At 39.4% G+C, this 9,553-nt stretch overlaps 2 pseudogenes; one reads left to right on the forward strand and one right to left on the reverse strand.

The window, feature by feature from the left end:
* Positions 1–297: 297 nt before the first annotated feature.
* LOC147826823 (N-acetyllactosaminide beta-1,3-N-acetylglucosaminyltransferase 2-like) lies at positions 298–1,481 on the forward strand (annotated as a pseudogene).
* A 5,571-nt stretch (positions 1,482–7,052) lies between these two features.
* Positions 7,053–8,017, reverse strand: LOC101714871 (olfactory receptor 2T29-like; annotated as a pseudogene).
* Positions 8,018–9,553: the final 1,536 nt, after the last annotated feature.

Consider the following 9,553-nt stretch of genomic DNA (forward strand, 5'->3'; position numbering starts at 1 on the left):
GAGGCAGCCACAGCCATGCCAGCCGAAGACCCTGCGAGCCGCCCTGCTGGGCACAGCGCATGGAGCATGAGGGGGGCTGGTCACCGGGCTGAGCCACGCGGAGCGGCCAGGACGTGGATGTAGCCTCGATTGCCTGTCCCCACCCCGCCTAGCTGGAGCTGCCCCCGGAAAAGAACCTGGAAAGGGCTGGCAAGGGGCAAGCAGCAGATAGACAGTCTGGGAGGTGAAGATGTGAGGAAATCACACTCACCGGGCTCTCAATGCAGGGGCAGACTCCAGGATGGATAGATATGAGAAATGAGTGTTGGACGTCAAAGAATAAAGCTGTTGGGTATCCTGATGATGGCAAACGTCTTCATTTATTTGATTGTGGAAGTCTCCAAAAGCAGTAGCCAAGAAAAAAATGGAAAAGGGGAGGTAATAATACCCAAAGAAAAGTTCTGGAAGATATCTAGTCCTCCCCAGGCATACTGGAACAGAGAACAAGAAAAGCTGAACAAGCCGTACAATCCCATTGGCCAACCAGATGGGGGGTGGATATGAGTCTTCAAATATAAGCCATCTGAAATATTGTGAACCTGACCTGAGGGTCACATCAGTTATAACAGATTTTAACAATTTGCCAGACAGATTTAAAGACTTTCTCTTATATTTGAGATGTTGAAATTATTCACTTGATTATAGATCAGCCAAATAAATGTGTAAAGAAACCCTTCTTATGGCTAGCTATTAAGTCCCTCACTCCACATTTCACTGGAAGACAAGCAATTCGGGAATCCTGGGGCAGAGAAACCCATGTGGGGAACAAGACAGTGGTGCATGTCTTCTTGCTGGGCCAGACCCCCCCAGAGGACAACCATCCAGACCTTTCAGATATGCTGAAATTTGAGAGTGAGAAGCACCAAGACATTCTTATGTGGAACTACAGAGACACTTTCTTCAACTTGCTTCTGAAGGAAGTGCTGTTTCTCAGGTGGGTGAGTACTTCCTGCCCAGACACTGAGTTCATTTTCATGGGTGATGACAATGTTTTTGTGAACACCCATTACATCCTGAATTACTTGAATAGCTTGTCCAAGAGCAAAGCTGAAGATTTGTTTATAGGTGATGTGATCCACAATGCTGGGCCCCATCAAGATTATAAACTGAAGTACTACATCCTGGAAGTTGTTTACTCTGGGGTTTACCCACCTTATGCAGGGGGAGGTGGATTCCTCTACTCTGGCCACTTGGCCCTGAGGCTGTACAACATCACTGACCGGGTTCATCTCTATCCCATTGATGATGTTTATACTGGAATGTGCCTTCAGAAACTCGCCCTCATTCCAGAGAAACACAAAGGCTTCAGGACATTTGATTTTGAGGAGAAAAACAGGAATAATATTTGTTCCTATGTAGATTTGATTTTAATACATAATAGAAAACCTCAGGAGATGACTGATATTTGGTCAAGGTTGCAAAGTGCTCATTTAAAATGCTAAACTATATACAAGCTAAATTTTGCATAGAAAGGCATATCTGGATTAGTTATCAAATTGTATTTTCACTGTAGGTAATTTGTATGTTAAGCCATCAGAATTGCCTTTATAAGTAGTATCCATTTGAGGGCCTCCAAGCCCTTCAATTTGGTACTTTCATGACAAGGGAAAGGAGATGACAATTTTTTTATGGAGAATGTGACAGGGTGATTGGTTCTTATTCTTTCTACTGGCTAATGGTCTTTATTTTCTAATTTATCCCCTTTCCTCTGAGTCATGTTTTTAGAATTTGACCACTGTAAGTTATTTTTGTTTTGCTCTTCTATATGAGAATATTCTTACTTCCATTATAATGACTGATATATCTGTAATTCAGGTATATTGAACTTATTTGCTACGAAGATCTTGTTGTTCATATCTCAATGGTTTTTGTGAAATGGAATTATGTTATTTTCATAAGATGTGGATGAATTTTGTTTTTTCTTGTTTGTTTTGTTTTTGTTTTGTTTTTTTGAGACAGAGTCTCACTATGTAGTCCAGACTGGCCTTGAACTTCCTATGTAGTTGAGGATGGCCTTGAAGTCATGGCCATCCTCCCAAATGCTGGGATTACAGGCATGTGCCATGATACCCAGCTGAAATGTGGATGAATTTTAAAAATTGTTTAGAAAATGGACTATATCAAAGTTTCCTGCCACCCCATCAGTATTTTCTTATGTTAATTAATTACTTAATTGTATAAAATAAGAGTCACTGTACGACATAAAAAAAAGACTACATCTGAACAAGATGCACCCACTCTCTTTGTTCAGGGAGAACTTGAATCTTCTATCATTTTCTGGGTGCATGTAAAGAATCTTGATATAGAAGACATAAAATTTTTTATATAAGGCAAATCTAGTTTGGATAAGTGCCAATTTAAGCAAAGTGACTTAAATTGAGTAAACAAACTTTAAAAATCTTGATAAATACTCTTACCTAAGAAATGTCTATAACCTACGGGCGTAAAAATAAATATTGAAGAATTAAAATAACTAAAAAATACAAATGTACCAAAGGAGAAATTTATGAAATTTGATATTACTTGAAACATTTGCTTCATGCACAAAGGAAAAATGTTTTGCAGAGGTTTTAGCTAAATAATACTTATCTAGTCATTGGGTTTAACAAAAAAGGTGCGAAATCCTAACTTCCTCTCTTCCTAGAAAGTTAAAATTGCTCAGAGGAAATTAAGAATATGAGAGACATGAAACACAAAACAATTCATTGAAAATAAAATGAGTTGTTCTTTTGAAAATTAGATTGTGAATGTGGCAAAAAAATTCAAAAAATTGTGGGATAATTACAGGGATTCGTTCTCTTCAGTAGCAAGTTCATAGGAAAACCCTGATTGCATAGAAAATATTACAATCAACAACTGAGACAATATTGTATTACAAAGCTTTTACACAGCAAAAGAAACAACCAACAGAATGAAGAGACAACTCTCTGTGTGGGAAAAAAACATTACCATCTATTCTTCAGACAAAGGACTACTGTCTAGAATATATAAAGAACTCAAAAAAATCAGATCCTTAAAATTTGAAGACTCTATCCAAAAATGGATATCTGAAATGAATAGACACTTCTCAAATGCAGAAGTACAAACAGCAAATAAATATATAAAAAAGTGATTGACATCACTCGCCATTCCTGAATTGCAAATTAAAACAACACTGATACTCCATCTCACTCCAGATGGAATGGCTATCATCAAGAAATCAATAATAATAAATATTGGTGACACTGTGGGGAAATGGAACCTGGCTTCAACTTTGGTGAGAGTGTAAATTGGTACAACCATTATGGAAAAAAGTATGAAATTTCCTCAAAAAATTAAAATTAGGGGTTCCATCTGGTCCAGGTAGTCCTCTTCTAGGTATCTTCCCAAAAGATTTAAACTCATCATACCACAGCAATTTATGTGAGGCCATGTTTATAGCAGCCCAATTTGTGAGAGTGAAAGCTCAGAAACAGCCCAGATGCTCATCAACAGATGGATGGATAAAGAAAATGTGGTTTTTATATACAATGCATTGCTACACAGCCATAGATGGGAATAAATTTGAATCATTTTTAGGTAGATGGGTGCACTTTAAGGACATAATTTTAAGTGAAATAAATTAGACACACATTTAAATATCACATTTTTTTCTTCATTGAGAAACCCAAGGAAACTAGATATGGAGAAGTAGGAAAAAAACCATTCAAATGAAAATTGAAGAAGGGGAGGAGGGAGGGAAAGAAACGGGAATATGGGCTGGGGATTTAGCTCAGTGGTTCCGGCACCTGCCTTGCAAGTGCAAGGTCCTGAGTTCAATCCCTGGTACCAAAAAAAAAAAAAAAAAAAAAAAAAAAAAAGAAAGTAACAGGAATAAAAAGAAAGAATGGAAAGAAAAAATGGAAACAAAGTTTTGTAAATTCAGAGAGGAGTTGGTAGGGAGGGGCAGGGAGTGGGAAAAAAGAATTAAGATATGATATGTACAGATACAAAATCCCTAGGATGGATGCGATTTTTTGAATTGCAAATATACCAGAAAAGTTGATTTAAAAAAGAAATAGATGAAAGGCTTGCTTTGTCCTCTAAAAACAATAACAAATTCATAGGTATTTATTCTGTGTCTGTCATGTACCAGGCATTTAGCAATGATGCAGAAATATAAATAAGAGAAATTTTCTGCTTGGATACAGTAATAGGTTTATGGTAGAAGGACACAGCAATTATATACATGTACCAATAAATAAGGATTAAAGTTTTGCAGACAATAAGTTTTGTAAATGAGTAAAGCCATCAGGTTATAATAACTGAGGAGAGCAGTGTAGAAGAAAGATGTAGAGCCTGATCATTCAATGTGAGGGAAACAGAACAACAGCTCTGCTGTGGAAGTTGACAGCCCCGGAGTTCAGCACAAGGTGATAGCAGCTAGAGGCCCATGAGCAGGAGGTGGTCAGATCATTCAGCTGAATTTAGGAAACCTCTTCAAGGTCCCCTGGACATGCTCTTGAATTGATATGTATTCTTGCTTTGCAGACACCCTGATTTTGTTTTAAAAAAGTTCATTCTACTGTATGAGGCATTATCTCAACTAAGTTTCTCAGTTTCCATGTTCTATTTCATTTATTTATCTTTGCATGGCTCAGAATGTAGTATTAAATAAAAGTGATATTTGAATAAATATGTCCCATGTGTTCATCTGGCTTGACTATTCAAAATGATATCACAGATTCAGTTTTTTCATATGCAACAATAAAATAAATTCAGATCAACATTATCATGCAGTTATTTGTTTAAAAATTACTGAGTTAAAAATAATTGAGTTGTTATTATGGTTTTCATCTAAAATGACTCCTAATTTCTCATGTTTGGAGCTGGGGCATGGCAAGTCACTGGGGTTGTGACTTGAAAGGGTGCATTCTAATCTCTGCCTCCTTTTCCTCTCTTTGCTTCATGGCTTTTATTATTTGAGCACCTTTATTCTGCCCTACCAAACTGACATCCTGTTCTTGGCTGGGAGTCGGTAGAGTGTGGACTGAAATCATGAGTCTAAATAAACCTCAGCTCTTTTGATGTGTGGTTGTTGGGTATATTATCCCATGACAAGAAAGTAATAAGCAAATACTAGTATCAGAGTAGAGGGACCATTGCTGTGACTGTATCTGACCATGTGATACAGAAGCCTAGAGTCCTAGTTCTCAAGGGGAATTTGGAAAGTTTTAGAGATGCCTTGTAGACCTAGCATGTTGTAAGCTGAATTTGATGGGAGATTCTCATCAGATATTTGAAGGCCAGTATTCTACTAGAAAAGCACACAGTTTCAGGAGGCCAGGCTAAGGAGGTTTCAGTTAGGAACAAGGAATCCATTGACAGCTGGACTCCAGGTCATGTGTTATGGTCTGGCAGAAAAATTGGCTACATTTTGCTCATGTCTGGAGACATAGTTGGAGATGGAGATTAATTTGCAGTAGACTAATTAATCTAACAAAAGAAATGTTGAGTTGGCCCACCATTCAGGCTGTGGCGTGGGTACTGCTGGGTGCTTGTAGCTAAATCTCCAGTGAAAATAAGGAGTAAATGGCAGAACTACACTGTTTGAATCATTTTCTGTTTTGCTCAAAAGGAAGTTCCTGAAAAGTTGGGGCAAAGAAAACCATTGATGTTGAAAAAATATCTGCATTAAAAAGAAGCCAAGTAGTTTGCACCAGGACTTCAGGAAAGATGGTTTAGAGGCATCCTAGGAATCAGAAAAACCCCATCTTTCAGATTAAAAGTGTGAAACTGTAACATTTCATTAATGAAGTGTATCCCCTGGCCTTCTGCTTGGGAAGGGCACCTAGGGAATTGGTTCTCTGCATTCTTTTCACAGTGCTTATATGCTGAGACACTCAAAGGCTGCATGCATGGTCCAAGGTGGGCTGGTTACTGCCATAACTGATAGCAGACCTTGGCATCATTGATGTGTTGCTGGTTATATAGGTATCCAAATGCAAGAGTTATGGGGTCATGGAGGTTTCTGCACAGATTTCAGAAGAAGGCCTGGGAGGCCAGGCAGTGTGCACGCACCCTCAGAGGGCAGTGTGTGAAGCTATAAGACTGAAAGCAATAGTGCAGTGAAGAGCCCAGGAAATTTGAGACCTCAGAAATGAGTAAGATCTGCTGAGGAAAGCCATGGGTGTGTACTGAGGCACCTGTATGCTACAACTGGCAATAACAGAAAGTCAGGGCTGCCCAAGTTCTCTGGAGCTTATGTCACAACACAGCTTGGCCCAGATGCTGGACATAGAACTTCAGGATTTAAGGTGTTCTCTCCTTGGGTTTAGTCTTACTTTGGCGTGTTTCTTTATTCCTTCCTTTTGGAATGGGAATGTTTATCATGTACACTATATATCACCAGCATTTAACTATTTTGTGTTATACAGGTTCATAACTAAGCATTTACTTTGAGTAGCAGAGGAGAGTTTGGAGTTGGACTTTGCTGGAACTGTTAAGACTTTTCAACTCTTAGAGATGGGCTAAATTCATTGTTTATAATAAGATGGATGTAAGGCTTTGAGACCCTGCAGCAGGATGGTGTTTTGGCTATAATTTCAAGTTTACATAAATTATCATGAAAATGATAGTACAATGAATCTCAGATACAAATAACTAGACTCACTCATTATTAATATTGCATCCCCTTATACTCTACCGTTTCTCCCTCTCTCTGTTTCCCATATCTGTTGTAAACTTTATGACAATTTCCTCTAAATAGTCTATCATGTATTTCCTAACAATATGAACAACATTTTTCCTATAGTTAAAGAGCAGTTATCAACGTTAGAAAACATAGCATCAATAAGACACAATTTAACAAGGGTTTTGAGTGGACAAAGAGGACACAGATGGAGAACATTCAGGAACAGTAAAACAATTCCTTAAAAAGGGATGATGTGAGCAGAGACCTCATGATGTGAAAGTCTGAGGAACAATGGTCCCATAAAACCCTAAATCTCTGATGAGCAGAGAGAAGGAAATGAACCCATGAGTACATGCATTCTCTATTTTACCATGTTGTGAAAGGCAGGTCTCACACTGCACATTTTCTTCAGAGCTTCTGTGACATCCTTGTTCCTAAGACTATAGATTAAGGGGTTCAGCACAGGAGTGAGTATTATGTAGAACACAGACACCGCCATGTCCTTCTCAGGGGTGTGGTAGGAGCTGGGAAGCATGTAGGTGTAGACAGAAGCCCCATAGAAGAGAAGCACCATGGTCATGTGGGAGGAGCAGGTGGCTAGTGCCTTCTTCAGGCCCTCTGATGAGTTCATCCTGAGCAGGGTGAGGAGGATGCAGGTGTAGGAGCTTGAGATGACTGTCATGGGGACGAGGAGCATGACAACACAGCACAGGTACATGAACACCCATAGAATGAGGTGTCTGAGCAGGAGAGCATCATCACAGCAGGGACTTCACAGAAGAAGTGATTAATCTCCCGGGAGTGGCAGAAGGGGAAGGTAATGGTCACAGGGGTCAGCATAAAGCCGTCCACTGACCCCAGGAACCAGCAGCCAGATGCCAGGAGGGGACTCACTCTGTGGTTCATCAGGATGGGGTAACACAGGGGATGGTAGTTGGCCATGTAGCAGTCATAGGACATGGCTGCCAGAAGAAAAACTTCTGAACTTGCTAGCATCAAGTAGAGGAACATCTGCATCCTCCCACACTCAGGAGCCAAGATCCTGTTCTCACCCATGACCTGGTCCATGGGCATCTTGGGGACAGTGGTGGAAATGTACACCATGTCCATGAGGGACAACTGGGTGATGAAAAAGTACATGGGGGTGTGAAGGCAGGTGTTGGCGCATATCAGGAGGATCAGCAATGCATTTCCTGACAAGGCCATCAGGAGCATCACAAAGATGACCAGGAACAGCAGAGCTGGGTGTCTGGACTGAGGGAAGAGCCCCACCAGGATGAAATCTACCCATGTAGTGTACTTGGGCATCCAGTTGGGGCTGTCCATGGGGTTCCACCTGGACCAGGAAGAGAAGTTGGGGGTTAATGTAACATGACCCTCTGGAAGACTGTTTAGAGAGCATCCTGGAGTCATATGCACGAACCTGACTGCATAACCAGAGGCAGCCCCACAGGCCTGGGGCCTGATGGATATATATGTATTACCTGTGTCTCAAAAAGTGAAAAGAAGCTAAGATCTCACCACCATTATTCAAATTAATTGGTAACTGATAATGAAGTTCCACATGTCAAGGTTAGGAACTTCTTGATGACACTGTAGTTTATCAACAAGTACAGAAGGTTTACCAACTCAATGCTCTCTATTAACATAATCAGCAAAATCATTGCCAATAAGAGAAATCAAATTTCTTATTCCTTGAGTTTTCATTATTGAAGTAGGAAACACGTCCAATCATTATGTTTTTAAGATTAAGTATTAAAATGCACTGATGTATGTTCTAAATATGACATATTTAAAATAAGTGAAATATAATATGTGTGTGAATTTCACACTGAACATTTAAACTCCCTCTGCCCATAGGACCAGGCCATTCCATGAGGACCTGTGTTTGTGTGGAATGATGCTCACATTCCCACGAGCAGGGTGGGACCCTCACCAGGCCTGGAACCTGGAGACCTAAAGGTCATGGGATTAGGGTTCCAGACTCTGGCCAGATGTCAGCCTCAGCTTGAGCTGGCCCCTATCTCCTCCCATCTTCCATTCACTCTTCCTTAAAGAAAAAGAAAATAATATTTGACTTCAGACATAGTGAGGATTAGGTGAGGCAATGTAAGGAAAGCTCTCAGATGAGTGCTAGTCACAAATGAATAAACATGCATGCTTTGGGTTAACATCTACACTAGATTCTGCAGAGGCAATCTTAGAGATGGCTGTTACTACTCTTATGTTATGTGTAAGTCTTTATACATTCAATACTTTGGTATTCAGAGTACTGTGAGAAAAATCTGCAAATAAATAAGTCAAGCATGCAACTCATCTTTAAAAAGGAATATGGATTTGATAATTTTTCTGGTTTCTATATTTGCTTATTTTATATACATGTATAAATTTATTGATATAGACATATTAATATGAACCTGTATATATAAACAAATGTATGACATGTGCATTAGTGTAACCCTGATTAAATAGAGCTTCATGGATAATCCCTTTTTTGGTCTAGAATATGTATTTTCCTAAAAGTTCATCTCCATAAAGCTCTTACCATTAGCGTTAAATCTCAGAATGAAAGAAATAGAATTTAGGGAGTCTCTGGTATTTACCAAACAAGACTTTGGCTGTTTTTGCAATCACTATAGGTTTCACTAAGTGCCATAATTAATTTTTCTTGGAAAATGGAGAGCAGAGAGGAAAACTAAGCAACACTGAAATGTTCCAGCTGTCTGTTCCTCTTCTGGCCTGATGCTCATCACCTGTCTCCGTGCATGATTGCTTCAAAAAGTACAGGTTCAAATACATTTTATGACCTCGTAATAATTTCAGAAACTAGCCCATATATTCAGCTCACTACCAGCATCATGT

The sequence above is a fragment of the Heterocephalus glaber genome, unplaced genomic scaffold (assembly GCF_053883595.1).
Source record: "Heterocephalus glaber isolate CG9 unplaced genomic scaffold, H.glaber_assembly_v1.0 deba00001461, whole genome shotgun sequence".
Classification (NCBI taxonomy): domain Eukaryota; kingdom Metazoa; phylum Chordata; class Mammalia; order Rodentia; family Bathyergidae; genus Heterocephalus; species Heterocephalus glaber.